This window comes from Lactuca saligna, chromosome 1 (genome assembly GCF_052625555.1).
Source record: "Lactuca saligna cultivar CGN05327 chromosome 1, ASM5262555v1, whole genome shotgun sequence".
NCBI classification, from domain to species: Eukaryota; Viridiplantae; Streptophyta; class Magnoliopsida; order Asterales; family Asteraceae; genus Lactuca; species Lactuca saligna.
In genome coordinates, this window is record NC_136417.1 from 5,252,826 (window position 1) to 5,275,499 (window position 22,674).

At 37.4% G+C, this 22,674-nt stretch overlaps 1 long non-coding RNA gene and 1 pseudogene across 2 annotated transcripts; both read left to right on the forward strand.

Annotated features, from left to right (window-relative positions):
* Window positions 1–7,659: 7,659 nt before the first annotated feature.
* LOC145036556 (uncharacterized) lies at window positions 7,660–8,943 on the forward strand. Its single transcript, XR_013678482.1, has 2 exons — window positions 7,660–8,269; window positions 8,406–8,943. It is a non-coding gene; the product is annotated as an uncharacterized LOC145036556 (long non-coding RNA).
* A 1,299-nt stretch (window positions 8,944–10,242) lies between these two features.
* On the forward strand, window positions 10,243–21,665 carry LOC145036618 (putative carotenoid cleavage dioxygenase 4, chloroplastic; annotated as a pseudogene). Its single transcript, XR_013678505.1, has 3 exons — window positions 10,243–10,362; window positions 19,514–20,982; window positions 21,052–21,665. The product of XR_013678505.1 is annotated as a putative carotenoid cleavage dioxygenase 4, chloroplastic (transcript).
* The last annotated feature ends 1,009 nt before the right edge of the window (window positions 21,666–22,674 follow it).

Consider the following 22,674-nt stretch of genomic DNA (forward strand, 5'->3'; position numbering starts at 1 on the left):
GAGGTCTCTATTTGAGATTCAGAGCTTCCTAGGTTTGGCAGGGTACTATAGGAGATTCATCCAGGATTTCTCCAAGATAGTCGTACCGCTCACCCGACTGACTAAGAAGTCGATGGTGTTTTGTTGGGGGCCTGAGCAGCAGGCAACATTCGAGACCCTCAGGCGGAAATTGTGCGAGGCACCGATTCTTACCCTGCCGGAGGGAGTAGAGGATTTTGTAGTCTATTGTGATTCTTCGATCGCAGGTATGGGAGCACTGTTGATGCAGCGAGGCCATGTGATAACTTACGCCTCGAGACAGCTGAAGCCTCACGAGGCTAATTACCCTACACATGATTTAGAGTTGGGAGCAATGGTGTTTTCCCTCAAGATTTGGAGGCATTACCTCTATGGGGTCCGTTGTACCATTTACACGGATCACAAGAGTTTGAGTTACCTCATGGATCAGCCGAATCTGAACATGAGGCAGAGGCGATGGTTAGATGTGTTGAAGGATTATGATTGTGAGATCCTTTATCACCCAGGGAAGGCCAACGTGGTGGCCGACGCTCTGAGCTGCAAGGCAGTGGCGGCCCTGATCAGAGGCATTTGTTTGAGGATGATGGTGATTACTCCCTTATTGGAGCAAATCAAAGAGGCACAGGCCGAGGGCCTTAAGGAGGAGAGGCAGAAGTGTGAGAGGATTGTGGGCCGAGTAACTTCTTTTGACTACGATATCCGAGGATTGTTGACCCTTCATGGGAGGGTATGGGTACCGTACTGGGGCGGAGTACGGCAGGTGTTGATGGACGACGCCCATAAGTCTTGATTTTCCATCCATCCAGGGGCAACGAAGATGTATAGGGATCTTCGACCCGACTATTGGTGGCCCTACATGAAGCGGGATGTCGCCTGGTATGTGGAAAGATGCCTGACCTGCAGGAAGGTTAAGGTGGAACACCAGAGGACTCACGGCAAGATGTAGCTGTTGGACATACCAGTGTGGAAATGGGAAGATATCACTATGGATTTCATCACTAAGCTTCCCAGGACCACACATGGAGTGGATTCGATTTGGGTTATAGTAGATCGGTTGACGAAGAGTGCCCATTTCATACCGATCCAGGAGAGCATATCGGCTGAGAAGCTAACTGATATATATGTTCAAGAGGTAGTGGCACGGCATGGAGTGCCTGTTTCGGTGGTGTCAGACCGAGATGTCCATTTTACTTCCAGATTCTGGAAGCGGTTTCACGATGAGATGCGTACTCGTATCCTTTTTAGCATCACTTTCCATCCTCAAACGGACTGACAGAGCGAGAGAACGATTCAAACTCTCAAGGACATGCTGCGGGCATGTGTCCTAGACTTCGGTGGCAGTTGGGATACGTAACTTTCGCTAGCGGAATTTTCGTATAACAACAGTTACCATGCGAGTATTGATCGACCTCCTTTCGAGATGCTCTATGGGAGGAAGTGTAGGACCCCGATTTGTTGGGGCGAGGTCGGTCAGCGGGTCATTGGGAGCACCGAAGTGGTGCTCAAGATGACAGAGCTGATCCAGTAGGTTCGTAGCAGACTGCAGACTGCGCAGAGTCGACAGAAGAGTTACGCCGATAGGCGGCGTTCAGACTTGGAGTTCCAGGCGGGCGATATGTTCCTCCTGAAGGTATCACCCTGGAAGGGTATTATCAGGTTTCAGAAGAGGGGCAAATTGGGCCCCATGTTCATCGGTCCTTTTAGGGTTTTGGCCCGGGTGGGACGGATTGCTTATCGGTTGGATCTCCCAGCAGAGCTCAGTTAGATCCACAACACTTTCCATGTTTCTCAGTTGAGAAAGTGTTTGGTGGACGAGTCAGCAGTTGTACCCTTGGAGGAAATTCAGGTTGATAACAGCCTGAATTATACTGAGAAACTCATAGCGATCATAGATCGGAAGACGAGGACCTTGAGGAACAAGGTGGTTCAGTTGGTGAAGGTGCAGTGGCAGCACCAGAAGGGTTCCGAGTCGACATGGGAGGCGGAGGAGGAGATGAGGGAGCACTACCCAGAGTTGTTTCTGGAGTCAACAGACTTCGAGGACGAAGTCTAAGATAATTGGGGGAGAATTGTAACGCCCCGTTCCTGGTATGTATTTATTTTGATTAAATGCTCTTTTAAGAAGAGCTACTCGGCGAGTTGTATCCCTAACTCGCCGAGTAGATGTCGAGTTGGATACGGGTTTTAAGTGATCTACTCGACGAGTCGACGCATGGACTCGGCGAGTAGGCCAATCAGGAGGAGACCCTAGTTCTTAGGGTTTGCAACCTATTTAAACGTCCTTATACCCCCCATTTCGGCCTCCATCACCCTCAAGGCATTCCTTATCAAACCCTAGCCGTTTCTTAGTGTGTGTGTGTGTGTTTATTGCTTGTGAAGGCATCTTTGGAGTAAGAAGGAGAAGGAGAAAGTTGGAGAGTTCAAGGAAGAGGAAGTAGATCCAAAATACACACTCTTGTAACATCCCGGATTCGCAAGGGTAGAGTTGAAGGGCTAAAAGTGTAAGTTTTAGAGGATGACTCGGCGAGTCCATGGATAGACTCGGCGAGTCAGGTCGCGGTCATGGTCGCGTGCCGAGTGGCCTACTCGGCGAGTCCCAAGTATGGACTCGGCGAGTAGGTGCTGTATGGAGAAAACCCTAGTTTCCGGGGTTGAGCCCTATATAAAGAACATCATACCCCTCCACAGCCTCTCTTATTCCCCCTTGAGTTCCAGAAACCCTAATCTCGTGGAGAAGAGCATTGGTGGAGCGAATTGGAGCTTGGAGAGGTGTTGCTTGGAGAAATCTTGAAGGAGAAGTGGTTGGGATCAAAGGGCTTTGCTTGGATTCGTGTTTAGCTGTTATTGAGGCATCTTTTGGAGGTAATATCTTCGTCCTTAGGCTGTGCATTCCTAGTTTCATCATTTGGGGTTGTGTGGGATGCTTGGTGGTGTGACATTTTGGTGTTGGAGGATGGATCTGAGGTTGCTACCTCAGATCTGGAGTGGAGAAGACATTGAGTGCATTAAAGTCCCAACTTTTGTGCTATGAATGAAGCTATCATGTCCCAAACCTTGGTTTTAAGGTGAAAATGGCTTAGATCTCGTTAGAATCACGTAAAGTTTGCCACTTTACGTGATGGATGGATTGTAGGAGGTGGGATCTATGTTTTGGATCAATTGCATGGCCTGGGATGCTTCTGTAAGGATTCAGACCGGTGGTACTCGGCGAGTCACATGGGTGGACTCGACGAGTTGCTTGAAGATGGCCTTGAACTCGACGAGTTGGAAGAACAACTCGGCGAGTAGGTTGAAGATGGCCTTGAACTCGACGAGTCCGGTTGGACTCGGCGAGTCTTGTCGAGGAAGTCCTAATATTTCTGGTTGAGTCGATGAATCGGTGAGTCGAGGGACGACTCGGTGAGTTGGGGTGCGAGTGGACTCAGAGTTGTTGTACTCGACGAGTCTTGGGGTGACTCGGCGAGTTGGGTCGCTAATTGAGGGAAGTCTGAGCATAAGGACTCGGCGAGTCATCGGTTGACTCGACGAGTAGGGTCAGTCAGGGGTTGACTTTGACTTGCCCAGGGTTGACCAGTTGTCTTCCAGGGGTATTTTGGTAATTATGGATATTTATCGGGTTATTGTTTGGTGTTCAGTGGAGGAGTTGTGTCAGAGTTCGGAGCAGCAGGATCTTACCTTTTCAGCCGTCAGTTTTGAGGTGAGTTATCCTCACTATATCAACAGGGTCTAAGGCACCAAGGCCGGCCCTTTATTGTATTGAGATTCAGTTACGTTTATCACGTTGTTGTCGGTCGTGTCTGCATCCTGGTAGTTAGGATGATACATGCTAGGGGGCCTTGTAAAGGTCAGTTCTCGATATGCAGAGCAATGCTATGCTAGTGAACGGGTAGGTCGGTAGCCCGGTTAGAGTAATGATATGCTATGTGATCTGTTTACTCGGTTTGTTGATTATGACTGTTATATGAATGTATGTTTTGTGCACATGGTTGTTTGGACTAGAGATGGGTTGAGGCGGGTCCTGCTTTGTGCTGTAGGCCAAGATACCCAGGGTGGACCGGTTGTTCCGAAGGCCCAGTGAGCGGTCCGGATAGGCTGTAGGCCCCACGTGGGCGGACCAGACGTGCCGAGGCTCGGAGAGTGGACCAGGCCGACTGTAGGCCCGATGCGGGCGGACCAGTCACACTGTAGACTCAGAGAGTGGACCAGGTGGGTTGAAGGCCCGATGCGGGCGGACCAACCCCACTGTAGACTCGAAGGACATAACTAGACCCGGAGGATGGATCCGATGGACTGAAGTCCCGATACGGCGGACCAGTCACGGTAGACCCGACATGCATGATTGTTCTATGATCTGTTTTGCTTTGTATGCTTTATATGTTTTGGACCGGAAGGTCACGGCCTGGAAGGGCGTATACGTGGTTGGTATTTTGGGGGTGTCTCACTAAGCTTTCGGGCTTATAGTTGTGGTTTAATGTTTTTCAGGTTCTTCAGGAGACTGTGGCAAGGCGAAGGCGCGATCGTACCGTTCCTCATGATTTTGTAATAACGTGATTCTGGGAATACTTAGATGAATTGTATTGAAAACCTTTTGTACATATTTTAATGAAAATCGGGTTGTTTTGAAAATTTTAAATTGGTTGTATTTTTCGGATGTTACAACTCTATTGACCATATTTTATGGTATTAAATTCTATACCTTTCTTATTGATCATATAGATCTATGTTGTTCCTAAATTGTGGTTTCTAAACCCCAAAAACCCCAAATTCCCTTGTGATTAGGCCTTGTGGTTGGGTTATACCTCAGATCTGGACACTCATGGCATGCTAGAAGTATAAAGTTTTGGTTATGGTTGTGATCAAAGTCCCCATTGAGCCTAGAACCCTATTAAGAGCTTATTTTGGTCATATGAAGCCTTTAAAGCCATGCATGCACGTAAAGTTAGCAACTTTACGTGAAAAACATGCCCTAGAAGTCTAGATCCATGACTTGTAGAAGCTGCATGGATCAGATCGTACTTGTTTGGAAAAAGGGCTGAATGAACTCGGCGAGTCCACAGGACGACTGGACGAGTTATATGAAGTTAGCCGTCGACTCGACGAGTTGGAAGAACAACTCGGCGAGTCCGATGAAGTTTGCCTTAGAACTCGACGAGTTGTATGAGCAACTCGGCGATTCGGATGATTTTTCCCGAGTAAAGTTATGTTTGTGTAGGGTGGATTTATTCCTTCATAGTTACACGTAAGTTAGCAACTTTACGTGTTCAGATGGTTTCAAGATTTCAGATCTGCGAGTTAGGAACCATAGAGCGGATTCGAATGTAGTTGTATGGAATCTGCTCGACAGAACTTGGCAAGTAGTTCCTCAGACTCGGTGAGTAGTTCCTCAGACTCGGCGAGTCCGGTTAACTGGAGATTGACTTTGACCAGGAGATTGACTTTGACCAGGGGTAAAATAGTCATTTTACCCTCAGTACAGTTATCAGTAATTGATTGAGTGTATTTATGGAAATTGTAGCCGGGGAGATACCGGAGCAGCAGCAGTCGGTTTTCAGAGCAGTTCATTTAGCAGCCAGTGTATGAGGTAAGTTTCCTTCCAGTAGGAACGGGTCTAAGGCCACAATGCCGACCCGTTTAACTAGCAATAGTTTCCGGATTTTGGTCCGATGCAGTAGTTAGGATGTTTGATGCCTTCGTGGCTCAGACAAGGTTTATGTATTATGTGTTCCAGGCTACGGCCCGATTCAGTATGAAGTTTATGTGTTCATGATAGTTGGTATGTTTATGCTATGCTATGTTATGCTCAGCCAGTTTCCGGATTTCGGTCCGGTGCAGTTAGTTCCGGACTTCGATCCGATGCAGGGGACAAGGTCCCAGTCAGTTCCGGACTTTGATTCGATGCAGTTTCCGAACTTCTGTCCGATGCAGAGGGCAAGGCCCTGGTTAGTTTCGGACTTCGGTCCGATGCAGTTTCCGGACTTCGGTCTGATGCAGTGGGTAAGGCCCAGTATGTGTTTATATGTTATTGTATGGTATGTGGTAGTTTGGGGGAGCTCACTATGCTTCGTGCATACAGTTTTCAGTTTTGGTTTCAGGTACTTCTGCAAGTAAAGGGAAGAGCTCGGGTTGATGGCATCGCACACACCACAACTTCAATTTGTCCAAGGAGTTGTTTTAGCTATTCATAGATGTGATTTGATACAGTCTTGATACAGTTTCCTCGTAATACTTTGCTATTGTTGTGAGATATTGATGTACGAGTTTTACTTTATGATATTAACATGGTGTTTTTAGTAATTATTAAACAAAAATTTTGGGGTCGTATTTTGGGTTGTTACAACGTAGGTTTCCCGTAGGTAAATGTAGTTGTAGGCGATCCGTAGGTAAATTACCAACGAAAATTTCAATAGACAGTCTGTAGGAAATTCCGTAGGTAATCCATCACAACCAATTACCCACAAGCTATATTCCTACGGAGTTGTTTCCGTAGGCAATCCGTAAGTAACCTGTTTTACCTACAGACTACCTACAAAATCTATTGTAGGTAATGTGCATTTTTGTAGTCTTGATGTTGCTGTTAAGAAAAAACTTACTATATAGTGATGATGAAAATCGTCACCATTGATAAGCAGGTTGTCTCCCCAATGGCGACATTGTCATAAGACTCATCGCCATAGGTCTATGCATGTTGTTTATTGTCAAGATTTCATTGCTACATATGCGTCTCTCCCTGAATAAAAAACCTGTATAACAAAATTCCATCTCTATAATCATTTAAATTGATAAACATAAATTAGGCATCCACCTTGATGAGAAGTCATTGGTACATGCCTTTTTAATATTTTATTTAAATATATGGTGAAAACAATCATCAGTATATGTATTTATTAAACACAAGCCTTTAGCCTAGTGGTAGGTATGACTCCCCCGCTTTTACTTGAGTTGGGCTTTATACTGATTTGGTTTGCTTTGGTTTTTAATTTCATAATGTTTTGGTTTTGAATTGTTTGGTTTTGACTTTGATTTTATGCCGTATGATTGTTTATGATTCAAGTTTGTTTTGGTTTATGGTTTCATTTGATTTGGTGACAAAGATGATAAGTGGGGTTTGCCAAAGGTGAATGTGTCATTGGATCTTATAACATGTACAAAGGAGATAGAGGCTAGAGTTAAGGATAGGGTAACACAATAAAATAAAATAAAATAATAAAAAAAAAAAGATAGCTAAACATACAAAATAATATTTACTAAAGGGAAAATAGTTATTTTTATCTTTCAGGTGGAAATTCATTACATATGGTATGAATAAAATTAAAGATAGTTAAGAAATGTACAGATTACTCCAATCCATAAAGATTATTTATGTAATTCACTCTTAATGAGTTTAGACAATTATATTTTGATTGAATTTGTAACAAATTTAGACTTATTTTGATACTTGAAACTTATACTTATATATGCATGAAAGAAATAAAAAAACAAACAATAAAAAAGAGAATTGTATAGATAGGATGTAAGAATGTAAACAAAGGAAGAATTTTTAGGAATATATTTCCCACATCGACGGTTACGAAGATAACTAATAGGTATTCAATATTTTAAAATAATAATAAAAAAAGAAATAATACATAAGAAGATATACCAAGTAGAGTTAGGGGGTGTTTGATTTGTGGCTTGACTCGGTCCAGTCGGACCTTTTTTTCAGCTTGTTTGATTAGGATTGTTTGCACATTTGATTTAGTTCACAATCTCTGATTCGGTCCTCAAAGAAAATATGGATGACTCGGTCCTTTCCACTAGTTTCACGTATTTTCCTTTCTCCTTCTCCTTGCCCCTAAACGACATTACTTTTTCATTATCCTTCTCCTTCAATCCACGCACAACTTCTTCCACCACCAATGGTTCTCTTATTCTTTAATAGATTTTGAAATTAAATCAAGCAATGAATCGTTTTTTGAAAGTGATTGTTAAGCAATATTCAGCCGATTTAAATCCGTTCTCACTTAGAAAACAGAGCTGGATAACAAAATTATGGAGATGCCATCCACCATTGGAGATGAAAAACGACCACTTGAGTGACGATTGATGAGAAGCAAAATGAAATCAAACACACAGAATCCAAAATCAACCATCTCAAAACCATTCTCCATTCTTCTTTCCCACCCAAAATCTGGTTAATGAGTTACAATGATCCATCACCATCTAATCGTGAAGAAAACGAAGGTGAGAACGAGAAAGAGAAAGAATGATTTAGGTAATTTCAAATTTCTTCTATCAGTGTATATTTTTGTTGCTTCATCCAACGATTGAGGTAATTTCTAATTGAATTAGACTTTTTAGCAGCCAAAGGGGATTTTTTATAACTTCAAGGTTCATATGATTTGTTTCAGATTTGGAATTTTCATATATATGATCATGTAATCCAATAAGTGAAGCCACAATAACAGTTGTTCTATTGAAAAGAGATCAAATCTGAAATCTAAAAGTCTCAAGCTTCACTTCTCAAAAGTCAAACACTAGGTTTTAGTTTCATATTCGTTTCTTTGAAATATTAATTTATGTGAAATTTATGTTATGAGCTTCATTATTTCAGGTCAAGGAGACTGCTGCATACCGTTGGAATGATTTTGGTTACATGAGTCCAACTCATGAGTCCTACTTCCATCTTTAAGGACCTGTTGGACTTGTTGTGCATTAACTAATTAGCCGAAGGGTCTTTGAAATAATGAGAACATAATGGGTTTATTATAGGAACACATATGGCAAGTATTTTGTATTCATGGGAAACATTGATAATGTGTTGTGGTCATGAAGACTTAAGGATAAATCATGCATAAGGGAACTAATTATATGTTGTGCATTAACAATTGTAACATGATCTATATAAATATATGAAATGATAATTTCTCATGAACAATTGTAACATCAGTCTTGTGCAATACATTCTTGGTGATGTTGTATATAGCATGATCATTTATAAATTTTTTGGAAAAGGAACTTCTCTAACGTTGATTTCCGGGTCAATTTTCGTGCACCGACTAATTCTCTGCTGTAAACATGAAGCTTTGCCTCATGCCTTGGAGTCATTGTAGACAAACCTCTTTGACCACAAGAGCTGAATGGTGTCATGATTTGAACATAGTTAATAAGTTATCCACCATATCTTTCATATGCATTATCAAGTCACTACAACCCAAGTGGTTATCATAGAGAAATTATTATAAAAAAATGTTGTTTGAATGTAATATAATCATTTTGCATAGTAAGTCATGTGCAAAATCAAACAACAAGTTTCAGTCAGAAGTTAATTCAATCATAACTTCTAACCCAGTCAGCTTCCAACACAATCGGCTCTAACCCAGTTAGCAACTATCAATAGACTCCTTAGTGAGTTTTACAAAAGAGAGGATAATTACTCTAAACACGAAGGCCTTTTTACATCTTAATAAATATTAAGCATTTTGTGATTGTGATATTTGAAGGGTGCAAAATGACAACTTAATTTTGAAAATATCAAACATATTTGGAACCTAGTGGAGGTATGTGTACCCCACCCCACGGTGCGTGGAGCCAGCCTGTCAAAATCCGTCAAAATTGCAATGAAAATTAGCACCAAGTGGAGTAATCATGTTTGACGATACGATATGATTTCGATTGTTTTTTTCTTTTAAATAATATAAAAACGAACAAACTAGAAAAAGATAAATACAACACAATAATATAAAAATAACAAAGAATAACAATTACTTTATTTATTAATATTTAATTATATATAAACAAAACAAAGAAAAAACTCGTATTAATATTTAATTATATATAAACTCAGAAAAACTCCAAACAAATGTTAGATCGAATCGTATATTTTTGTCGTATCGTATCATCACTTGTCACTCCTAGATTTATCTACCCATCGTAGAGAGATGCTTTAAGTTCATCCAAATGAAAGTGTTATATCCATGAAAAAATTGTTCAAGTTTCTTATATATTTCATTTAAATTACGTACATATGTCGCATTTATTAATTTATAATATATAAATAGGAAAACAAAGAATATATATAACCTACTATTTGGAGATAAATGAAAGTGATAGATAAAACGTGTAAAATGCTCGAACATTTAAAAGTAAATATTATTGGCAACAGCGACAGCGACAGCGACAGCCATTTCCAATTTGATTTGCACCAACTAAGTGGCTATATATATCTACACATTTTTGAAAGAGTGCAAACAGCAGCCTCTGTTCGGCTTATGATTATGAAGCTCCATTAATAAAAAAAATTCTCCCTCCCATCAGCAGCGGTCTTCATATCTATATTTCCTGCAGCCTAAAGAGTCAAATATATAGGTAATATATACTTCTTAATTTGTGGTTTGCGTTGGATTTTGTTGCTGCTTTGTATCTTGCAACTAAGTGCCGTTATACTGCTAGCCAAGTAGTTTTCACTTTCTTTCTAGATATATTATATATTAACTTTGTGTTGATGAAACATCTAAAAGTTATAAACAACACAACTCATGCTGAATGATGACGTAGAAATGTAGAGTTATTTCTTTAAAGAAAACGAAATAAGAAACTGAAACACTTGCTAAACAATGCATATGTATTATGTAATCATCTTGCTAATTGAAAAATCCAACCGTAGAACCGAAACCGTACTATTTTAGGTTAATTGAATCGTTTTTTTTTTTTTTTTCCTAGTTTGGTTCAGTAACGATTCATGTTCTTTGTCACGGACGTTTACGACCAACCAATCTTTTTTATGCAGGATGTTTATGTCTAAACTTTAGTATTTATATTTGATTAATATTATTAAAAATGAAACGGCCTACTCTATTTTCGAGTATCTTTTCCAAATCCACAATTACCATTTTTAATTGTAATATTATTTAATTAAGATGTGACTGTAATGTTATTGCTATTATTAGTATTTTTTTCAAAAAGAAAAGAACCAAATTAACTTTAATAATATCATCTACCAAAATTTCAATAATGTACATTACAGTAACAATTACGTTTTGTTTCTTGCCCATTTCTCAACAATCACATCATTCATCACACTTTTCATCTTTAGGATATTGATGATCAAATTTATAAATTTATAAAATGACGACATAAATACATGATATACTTCACTCGTTTTATTCAATAACTATGTGAATCTGTGAATTTACGCGCAATACGTGAAAATATAATTAAATAATTAAAATAGTAACTTTTAATAAATTGTGATTTGATATTTATAAATAAAAAAATAATGTTAATTAGTAGTGAATCAAATGACTAATTAAGTTATTAATTCTATTTAGTATTATAATTTTAAATTATTGGTTATGTTTACTATTAATCGATGATTTTATATATTATTTTAAGTCGTGTAAATTGTATATCAAAAATATGTAAGATATATATTTTTAACAAATTGTGATTTAATATTTATTTATAAAAAACAAATAATATAAAAAAGATACCACTTATATATATAAAAAAATATGTTGTTTTTATAAACTGTTTTAAGTTGTATAATTATATATAAAAAAATATGTTGTTTTTATGTACAACGAATAACAAGTCATATAAAAAGTATTACAACTTTTAATAACATAAAACATTATAATATCTACTATACGTTTGTGTCGATTTTTTTATTAAATGCCTATAAATCATGCAAAAAAAAGTATTGAAATCAACATACATTTTATATATAGAAAGATTTATATTGTAATAACCTTTGATGCCATAAAACTTATTTTTCAGCTCGTTATATTTAAATCAAAAATCTGTTCAAACACATGTAATTTTTTATGAGCAAAACATATTCATATACTATAGCTACAATGTGAATAAGTGAGAGGAAAATAAAAAATCATTATCAATTAATAACAATAAATTAAAAAAACACTTGAGTTGTAGTAATTACTAGTAAAAACCCTGAACTATGTTGCGTGTTTGAAACAATTTATTGTGTCATGAAACTGTACAACGTGCAAGTTTTATGATCAATGATTTGTTTTTTTGCTAATGATTGGTTGTTTAGTAAAATGTTGGGGCAAAAAGCCAAAAAAGAAAATTTTATTATTTTAGGGATTAAAATTGTCAAAACAGAAAAAGAAATGTGAGCAAAAATTAAGGTAAAAAATGGAAAAGGCAGATGAGTCAGCAACATAGTCGAAAGTTGACAAATGTTAGGGCAAAAACGCAAAAAAGAAAATTTATTATTTTAGGGACCGAAGTTGTCAAAGCAGGAAAATAAATGTGGCAACCATACAGATAACAACATGCGTATATGAGCCTTCAGTCTGGACCGCCTTGTTGGGCCTACATCCTATATGGAGCGCTCTTCGAGCCTTCGATCTGACTGGACCGTCTCGTAGAGCCTACAGCCTATCCGGACCGCTCTTTCGACCTTCGTCCTAACTGGACCACCTTGTCGGGCCTACAGGCTATCTGGGCCGCCCTATGTATCTTGGCCTTCAAAACAAAGTGGGACCGCCTCAACCCAACAAACCATAACAAGTCGACATATACCATAACAAATAATAACCAATAAACACATGTAATCATACTGATATACCAATCTAACATATAACCAGGGAATACAGGTAATTGTATGGATCTACCAGTCTATCATATACCAGCATAGCATCAACCAATATACCAGGATACATAATCCATTAGGCTGGTATTGGTGCATTCGATCCACAAGTATAGTGAGGAAAACTCACCTCATAGTCTGAAATGTAGCTGAACAGATCACAACTCTAACTTTTGACTCTATAGAACGCATATACAACAAATAGTGACCTAATCTCAAACTACCCAAAATACCCCTAAGTCAAACTTTGTCAAAATCCCGGTCAAAGTCAAGGTCAAAAAGTCAAATCATTGGATTTTTTTTCGAACACTTCAATTTCTGTAATGAATCTAGAGGGGAGAACGAATTACAATGAAACATCCCAAAAATACAAGCCAAAATTTTCGTTTTCAAAATCATTTAACAAACATAAATATCATCACCATTGTATAAATTCATAGAACATGTATCTCAAAATCTCATAAAATTTGTCAACATATCACAGTCTCATATAAAATATCAGAGTAAACTCACAGGCTAAGAAAATTGTGGTGTGTGCCATGCCGTCAACCCGAGCCCTTCCCCTTGCTAGCTGAAGTACCTGAAACTAAAACTGAAACTGTAAGTACGAAGGTTAGTGAGCTCCCCCAAACTACCACATACCAAACAAGCACATATAACAAATAACATAACTCTAGGACTCTTCCCAACTGCATCATGACAAATCCCGACATTGGCTTACCCGACATCGGACTCCTGTCTGACATCGAGCTCACCCCGACATCCAACCGCATCGGGCATTGTGATCACCCTGGCATCGGGCTTACCCTGACGCATACACAACATAACATATATATCGTAAACACATTACATAATCATATAGTCTGCATTGAATTTCCCCAAAACACATAATACATAGCATAATATCTAACATACATCGGGCTAGCCCCGACATTGGGCTTACCCCGGAACACATATCACATAACATGTAAACTAACATACATCGGTTTTGCCCCAGCATTATACCGAAGTCCGGAACACATAGCACATATCATATAACATGCATGAATCACAAAGACATCACATATACTTAACTACTTCTCGAGACCGCCCCGACATCAGAACGAAGTCTGAAAACATATGAACTGCATCGGGCTCACCCCGACATACTCTACTACTTAAACGAGATGGAATTGGTACCTTAGACCCGTTACTACTAGAGGAAACTCACCTTGTGTGTCCGACTGCTAAAACTCTGGGTGAGGAATCTCTGCCTGCTGCTCCGACTACTCTCCGACTATAACTTCCATAAAGACACTTAGTCAAAAACTAACAACTAACCTTAAGGTAAAGTGATCATCTTACCCCTAGCTAAAGTCAACATCTTGGTTAAAGTCAATCATCCAGTTGATTCGACTCGCCGAGTTGGTCCACCAACTCGCAGAGTCCCTATTCTTTTATCTGCCCCTAACTTGTTTTAATCGTCGAGTCTAGCAATAACTCGGTGGGTTGTCCTTCAATCGATAGCCGGACAATCTTCAACCGACTCGCCGAGTTCAACCTTCAACTCGTCAAGTTGATCTTCATCATAAGTGCTACTAGTCTGTGACTTGCCGAGTTGTATGAACAACTCGTCGAGTCCGCCTTCATGGGTTGGGAGATTGTCTTGGACTTGCCGAGTGTGTTCATATACTCGCTGAGTCCTATGGTTTCTAGGTCCATAACTATGTCTATTTCGCTAAGTCCTTCTTCTGGGCTCATCTAAATCCCTTCTAAACTAAATTGGATTCCTTTGAATCATAAAATGTTGGGAAACCAAACCCCCGACTCGCCGAGTCCCAAGAACGACTCACCGAGTCGACTAATGTCTATATCCATAACTCGATTTCTATTGTTCAAAACTCATCCAAAAGGTAGATCTGGGCTCTTACAGTCGATATAACACGTAAAGTCATGAACTTTGCATCCATACATGGGACTTTAAGCTCAAAAGACCCAAAAAATGAGGTCTACAAGATGAATGGGGCTATCATGGCCATAAAGCTGGCATCTTTATGCCATGTACTACTCCCTAGAACCTAGATCTGATATATAAACCACTTGGGACATCCCAAAATCAAGGACCAAGGTTTTTGAGCTAAAACCCTCTTAATATAGGGACAAGTAGATCTAAGAGAAAGAAGACCAACTTGTAAACTTGATTACCAGGTTAGATGGCAAATGGGGTGTAGCTCCTGGATCTACTCCTTCTTCAATGAGTCTTCTATCTTCCACTTCTTCCACTAGCTTCAAGACACAACAAATAACACTCAAAACAACCAGGAAAGCTCAAGTTCACTTATGGAGGATTAGGGTTTCAGGTGTAATGCTCTGGAGGTGATGGAGGCTGGGGTGGAAGCCTCATAAGATGTTTAAATAGGGTGCAAACCCTTTAATTTAGGGTTTCCCTCAGACAACTCCTACTCGCCGATTTTGTCTTCCAACTCGTCGAGTAGGTTACTTAATCCCCCGACCCGGAGGGGATCCTACTCGACGAGTTGAGCCCCTAACTCCCCGAGTCCAAGAGGAAAATATGAAGTTTGACTTGAATTTAAATGCGTACCTGAGACCGGGTGCTACATACAATAGAAGAAATATAGAAATATAGCTAGATTTTGAATCTAAAAGACCTAATTAATGATATTTTTATATTTCTGTTGACAAACCAATTATAAAACTATCAACTATATCATCAAACATCAAATCTTTTCTTCCGATATTTTCTCTAAACACTATAGAGTTTTGGAATTATTATAGCAACCACCATGTAGTCAATATAATTGCTTTCATAGCCGATTTCTTTTGCATAGAAAAATGTAAATCATCTATCCATTGATAAGTGACAACACCAAAAATTCAAATTTAGATGTTGTACTATATCCGCCTACTTGGAAGTTGCATTCCATGTTCCTGTTGCAATATCACATTTTTTGAAAAATGATTCAAAGACTCATCATGATTACTGCACTATAGACACATAAAAAAAAAGAGACATACATACTCCAACTCTTCAGATTCCGTCTAGGAGAAAACCAATCTAGCATAACCCTCCACCTAAAAATATTAACCTTGGGAAAAATTGTTTCCATCTAGTGGTGCCATTCCCTATCTCCACAATGTACTCATCAATAAACTCATGGATATCGTTCATAGTGAACACCCCTAGTTACTCCAAGTCCTAACACCACTTAACGCCTTAATTACTAATCTAAACATCTCCTATGAGATATTTTAATTTCTGTAATTGAATAAAAAGCACGCTTCCACGAATCTCTCTATTTCAACTCCATTTCTAAGAATTGTTCCCCTACAAGCATTTAATTGCACTGTATGAATCTGTTTCCATGCAAAACAATCTTTCTTATCTAACTTTAAACAATACACATCCAATGCAATATTGACTCCAAAATCTTGCATTTCTACTATCTCCTACCTATTTTCAATGGTTAAAAAAGAATAATAGATTTACCATTTAACTTTCGGCTATAAGCCAATATATGCACCTGTACTCCACCACCAACCCTAATATAGGATTACTCAAATATCTATACTAATAAAAGAATAGTTTTAATATTCTTTTGATATTTGTCACTTTAATACAACTTCTCATTAGTATTATGGCACATGTCAGGAAAATATATTAGACAAATCACTATCATAATTAATGACGATAATTTTTTTAAATAATAGAATTTAAACTTTTTATAGAAACACTTATTTTTTTTAATTATATGTTAAATTTGAAGTTATAAATAATTTTAAAATTTTGGTATATCTCTTAATTAATAATTTATTTAAAATTAGTTATTAAAATAATTTATTAATAAGTATAAATTTTTACTACGAAAGTTTAATTAATTTAGTAATCATGGTTTCCACGGGTTATAAATTAGTGAAAATGAATAAAAAAAGGCTAAGTATGCAAGAATCACTAATATCGGAAATTTTATTTTATTGGAAAAAACCCGATTATATCAAAATTAATTTTTTTTATTCTATATAAAAATTGTCATTGATGCAATTTTTTTATAGAAAAGTTTATTATTATTTTATTATTTTTTTTTATTTTAGCTCTTGTATATGTTTATTCATATATTAGTAAAACGTGTATCAAAAAATTATGAAAAACTCATTATTTATTCACATGTGAATAAACTATAAATATACATGGTTTATTTATATATGAATAAAGAAGGGTTTTAACATAAATTTGATTCACATTTTATTAACATATAAATAAAACATATGATAAACCTAATGTAAAAAATGTATTTAAAAAAAAAAGACATTTACTAATATGAATTTTGTTAAATATAAAATAAAATAATTATATAGTTTGATATGTTAGTAATCTTTTTTTCCAATAAACATAACATACTAAAATGGATTGCCAAGAGGAATGATATAGATCCGAATTCGGTGTGATTGGACCCGGTCCTAGAAAATCCAGAAACCAAAATTGAAGGATTTGGAGACCCGAAAATCAGATTGGTATAGAATAACCGATTCAGATTCGGTTTCAGGTATTGGATCGAGTAAAGTAGGCATTGAACCTAGAGGTGCAAACAAGTCAAACTACTCGTGAGCTAATCGGGATTAGCTTGTTAAAAACTCGACTCGAAACCGATTTTAATCAAGCTCAAGCCGAGCTTGAGTTTAATATTAAACTCGTTTATTAAACGAGCTCGAGCTCGAGCCTATATCACTAAGCTTGATTAGGGTTGTGAGTCTAAACGAACTTTTATATAATATAATATATTATTATTTTTATATATTAAAATAAAAACATATTTGAGGAATTAGGAATTTAGGGTATTAATAAACGAGTTCAAGCCTAGTTTAAACTTATTTAGGTATGTCAAACAAAAAACAAGTCAAGCCCGAGCCCGATTCGAGTTTGTTTAATTATTTACGAGCTCAAGCCAAACTCAGCACAAGAAAGCTCGAATTGAACCGAGCTCGAGCTCAAGCCTCGTATAATTTAAAGGAGCCCAAATCGAGCCTGGCCAAGCTTTGGCTCAACTCAGCTCATTTGCACCCTTAATTAAACCGGTTGGAATTAGAAAATGATAATTGCAACCGATTCCATAAACTAGACCCAGACTGATCCAAAAACCTGGAAATATAAATGCAAAAAATTACTGGTTTTGTGTTGCTTCATGCTCTACAACTTTCCTTTGGGTTTTATGAAAGGAATTTTTTGTCTACAAGCCATCGAGGTAATGGAAGGGCAAAAAACATCTATTTTTTTGTTACCTATTGTTTGTAATAAAAAGAAAAAAAATAAAAACCCTAATATTTAGTTATCTTTTTTTTTTTTTTTTTTTTTTTTTTTTTTTTTTTTTTTTTTTACTTTATAATATATAAAGATAAACAAACTATTTGTCAAATGATATTTGGAGGATTTTGGTGGATGTGACTCACCTAATGCATGAATTTAGAAATATATGTTTAATTGTACTAGTTTATATGATTGTATCCATTTGAGATATAAGACCCAACGGAGTGGGTGTGGTTAGACCACATTTTTGCAACGATGTCCAAGTGGAACACCCCCTCATACCACGGTTTCCAATGCAATTTGAACGCATACGGTAGAATTTGGCTGCGCCTTTCTCTTACTTTTTGTTTTTCCAAAACGTTGAACGGTCATTTTTTTTTAAATTCATTTTTTACCTATAAATAGATCCTTACAACTCTTAATTCGCCACACTTTCATCCATTTGTTCTCTCTTTCAAATTCTTTTTTTGTCAAAACTTTCAACATGTTTTCTTCCAACAACCCAAACAATAAAAAACTTCCACTATAAACACTACAATCCAAAGACCTTCGTATGATCAACTAATTTATCCGCCCCTGGTTTATCACTATGGTGGTATGCTATCACATTATTTGCATCGATTCTCACAACAATTCCTACAAGAATACTCACAACCACAATCGCAAACACAAACACAACATCAATATGAACCTGAGTTTAATCCATTTGACTTTCTGTCTCAACCGAAATCAAGAGACTCAAGCACCCACTTTTGATTCTGAACCTGAAATCGTTCGAGAAACGTAACCCATTAAAGCACCAACTAAAAGAACAGAGAAGGCGACAACCAAAAAATAGGAACCCGGAGAAATTATTGCATTGACACAAGCATGAATCGATATTTCTAAAGATGTAAAAACAGGAAACTACAAAAAAACAATACCATTTTTGGAAGCGAGTTATGAAAAGGTTCCACAAAAGATTGAACCTTCCAGAGTATCGTTCAATGGACCAAGTGTATTCAAAATAGGGGAATAAAAACAAGGAAATCATATTGTTTAATGATTTGTATAACAACATCCAACGTCAATGGAAAGACGGAGAAAATGATGAATTAATTTTAAAGAAAGCTCTAAACGTGTACCAAAAAGAAAACAAGAAGGCTTTCAAGTCTATTGACTTTTGGAATCTTGAGAATGATAACCAAAAATAGGAAAAGGGCAAAACATCCGAAAAACATATCGATAGTGGTTCAAAACGCTTAAAAACATTTGAATCTGACTACACTACATTTGATGCTCGTAAACACAAAGAAACAACGTAAGCTGGTTACGGTAATGGGAAGCAACGACAAACGTATAACACCCAAAAACAGTGAATGGGGTGGTGTTTGTGTGTTATAACGCCCAAAAAAGCCCTAAGGTGTTGCCCATACCGAGCACTCTAACAGATATAATCCTTTTGGTATCAACGGTTATCAAATGTTTTTATTTGGACATCTATGGCAACACTCTCCCTACTTAATTAATAATTCCCAAACCGATGGATTATGATGGTAGGCACGTTCACAAAGAGTAATTTTTCTTAAAATTGAAAGTAACGATATCTATGTTTTACTTAGCAGGCAATGACTGATGATCGCAGGAATGGAAATATTGCCCCACACGACATACATGACTTCGTTATTTCATACATACCCTTATTTTCATTCTCCCACCAAAATCGCAAAATCTCGACCAGCTTTCAAGGCATCAGTTCTTGGAAACAATGAAGAGGTGCATGCAATAAGAATAACCCCAAAATTACATAACCAACAAGAAATTCCTACCATCGTGGAATCCAAAAGATCTTTGCAAGTTATTCGGGCTCTAGTTGATTCAAGAAAACCATCATCAGAGCTATCGTTACTCGAAAAGATATTTAAAACAATTAATAGCTACATCATCAAATTCCTCGATAGTCCTCTTCATCTATCAGTCGACCCGAGTTACATACTATCAGACAATTTTGCACCAGTTGATGAGCTGAGCCCCACCAAATGCGAGGTCATACATGGCTTCATTCCTCCTTGCCTCGATGGTGTCTACATTCGTAACGGACCTAACCCGCAGTTCATCTCCGGTGGTCCACAGCACTATCTTGACGGGGATGGGATGATGCACTGCATTAGGATCTCCGATGGTCAACCCAGTTTCTGCAGCCGATACGTGAAGACCAACAAGTATATCCTTGAGCACCAAGCTAGATCCAATCTGGTCCCAAATGTTATTGGAGGTATGGAAAGTCTCACCCCCTTTGTTGCTCGTGTCCATTGTTTCTTGCACGAGTTATTTCCGGAGATTATGATCTTAGCAAAGGTTTTGGTGTAGCAAATACCAGTTTAGCGTTTTTTGGGGGTAACTTGTATGCGTTATGTGAGTCCGATCTACCCTATGCAATCAAAGTTGAAGAAGATGGCGATATAACAACCTTAGGTCGCCATGATTTTCATGGTAAGCTTTCCATGAACATGACGGCTCACCCAAAGACTGATCCAGAGACTAAAGAGACTTTCGCATTTCGTTATTGGGCAACACGTCCATATCTGACTTACTTTCGCATTGATGCATGCGGAAATAAGCAACCTGAAGTCCCCATCTTTTCCATGAAACACCCATCTTTAACTCATGACTTGGCTATCACCCAAAAGTATGCAGTCATCTTTGATATTCAACTTGGAGCAGATCCTATGAACTTGATACGTGGACGTCGGCTACTAAGTGTAGACCCAAAAAAGGTTTCAAGAATCGGTATTCTTCAGCGATATGCAAAGGATGAATCCGACATGATGTGGTTTGAGGTGCCAGGATTGAATATATTTCATGTAGTAAATGCATGGGATGAGAGGGATAAAGATGGCCAAGATGTGGTGGTGTTGGTGGCACCAAATATGTTGTCGGTGGAACATTTCTTTGAACGAATGGATCTGATGCGAGCATCCATGGAGAAAGTAACGATTAACTTGGGTACAGGGGTTGTTTCAAGGCACATTATGGCGACTGATAACGTGGAGTGTCCTGTAATCAATCCAGCCTATATTGCAAAGAGAAACAAGTAAGCAAAAACCTTCAATTTGTGTTGATAATGATATGTATTTTGTTCTAACCATCAGGCGTTATGCAGGTATGTCTATGCAGCAATTTTTGAGAAAACACCAATAAGTTCGAGGATGATTCGGACAATAGGGGTGGCAAAGCTTGACATTTTCGCATCAGAAGACAAAAGTGATCAACATAAGCACACTGTGGCAAGTCGGATATATGGAAATAACTGCTTCGGAGGCGAACCATTTTTCATTGCAAGAGACTCGGAGAATCCCAACTCAGAAGAGGATGATGGATATGTGGTGTCTTATGTGCATGATGAAAACTCGGGTGAGTCAAGGTTCTTGGTAATGGATGCCCGGTCACCCACTCTAGAGGTTGTGGCGGCAGTGAAACTACCTCGACAAGTGCCGTACGGCTTACATGGGATATTCATTAAAGAAAAGGATCTCATCAATGACGAAGTGACAACTTGACTTTATATGTTATGGTATGTGGTTGGATCAATAGTTTTCATATAGATCTTAGGAGAAGTCGTAACATTCCAAAATGCAACCAATAAAACAGCAACTTGTGCTCGTTTTACTTTTGTTGTTATGTAGGAGAAAATTAATTATATTCACGAAGAAAACTCTGTAACATGAAATATAATTATGCAGTCACTTTTATTATATAATCCACCATTCCCATTTATATGTGAGTAACTGTAATTAACTATTATAACCACTTATTTCATTAGCTAATCTCTTAGACAGCCAAGGCAGCTCTGAAATTGTTTTAGGTACGAGACAAAAAAAACCGTTAGATTATGGGTTACACATAGCTTACATGACTTTCATATATTTAAGAAATTAAAAATGTAAGATACAGGCAATCTATTACACATATCTTAATGATAAAAAAAAAAAAAAAAAAAATTAAGAAACGCAAAATATAGTTTTTGGAGTAAAGCAAGAATAAGAGGTATAATTTAAAAAAAAAAAAAAGAAGAAGCCTGAAAGAGCCATAATTAAAAAAAAGAAAAAAAGAAACTGAAAAAGGTATTAGAAAGGTGCAAAAACTTTGTACCATAAAACAGCCAATGACAAAAGACCTAAATAGTATTATTTTCACACTCAACCATTTGTAAAAATTGCAATTTTTTTTTCTTAGGTTTTTATAAGTGTGAGAGAGAACCCAAATATGTGATGATTGTTACGAAGTTCGTAAAATATATTTTTTATTTTATTTTTGTAGATAGCCTTGTGATTGATTGAGAGAACACAAATGGTTTTAATGATCGTTATGAAGGTTATATGCCAAAATAATTTTTTTTAATCGAATAGCCTATTATGTAACTAAAAAAATATGATTTTCTTACATCAATAGCAAGAGTGTAATATGTCAACAGAAAACCTTTTGTTAAACATAACATGTATAACGAAGAAAAATCAATTGAAACGAAGTTTGTATGCAAATTTATGAATGATCAAAGCCGGGTTATTATTATTATTATTATTATTCACTGACTAGCCTATTTTGGACCCAAATTTTTAATGTAATATGTTTATGGAAAACCCTTGTTACAAATACAACGAAAAAGAATTAATTCAAGCGGTGTTAGTACGAAAAAGTGCTTAGGAAGGTTTGAAGTTTGCAAAAAGATCAAAAAAAACTGCTGGTAACTATGAAAATCTACATTTTCGCAGTTGGACCACCTGCA